This window comes from Emys orbicularis, chromosome 2, assembly GCF_028017835.1.
Source record: "Emys orbicularis isolate rEmyOrb1 chromosome 2, rEmyOrb1.hap1, whole genome shotgun sequence".
NCBI lineage: Eukaryota > Metazoa > Chordata > Testudines > Emydidae > Emys > Emys orbicularis.
The window spans coordinates 61,778,028-61,778,672 of record NC_088684.1 but is presented as its reverse complement, the minus strand read 5'-3'; the positions used below and the strand labels follow the sequence as shown (position 1 = coordinate 61,778,672).

Sequence of the window (645 nt, the reverse complement as noted above, 5' to 3'; positions counted from 1 at the left end):
GGCGTTCCGTTCTTACTTTGCGGCCTTGTCTTCGTGCCATGCCAGTTAGGGAGCCTTTGAGCAGTACATGTGTGCGGGCTTCCCGTTGGGTGAATTGCGGGTAGACTAGGCGGCTACCCAGCACCCGGGGCAGCCGTGAGGATGAAGGGATAGGTGCGTGTCGCTTATTCCTTTCAAGGGCTGGGCAGAGGCAAGCCTATAATTATCAGTTAATGCCAGTGGCACTTCTGCCTGACGCCTTGAGTGACTCGTGGCCCTTTGCTCCTGTCTTCCTTCGATAGCTCAGCTGGTAGAGCGGAGGACTGTAGGCTTAATTCCCCTGGGAATCCTTAGGTCGCCGGTTCAACTCCGGCTCGAAGGAGTGGGCTTTTGTTTCCTTGGTTACACGCTCTTCTTTAGAGCTCCCACTCTGGCCACCGCCATGGTTTACTCCATTCGTGCGAGACTGGCCGCTGGAAGTCTGCTGCGTTTAAAGCACCACTGGCCACTACTTTCATCTACCACACCTGCTTCCAGGTACCTAGGCCACAGTTTACGCCTTTATAGGCAGAGTTCCTTTTTCTTCGCCCTCCCGCACTCACAGCGTAGACATCTAGCTATGGATCTCAGGCTTCGGAAGTGCCATTTATCACCCTGGTAGCGGGG

At 55.0% G+C, this 645-nt stretch overlaps 1 non-coding gene across 1 annotated transcript; it reads left to right on the top strand.

The window, feature by feature from the left end:
- Positions 1 to 271: 271 nt before the first annotated feature.
- Positions 272 to 361, top strand: TRNAY-GUA (transfer RNA tyrosine (anticodon GUA)). Its single transcript is given in 2 exon segments — positions 272 to 308; positions 326 to 361. It is a non-coding gene; the product is annotated as a tRNA-Tyr (tRNA).
- The last annotated feature ends 284 nt before the right edge of the window (positions 362 to 645 follow it).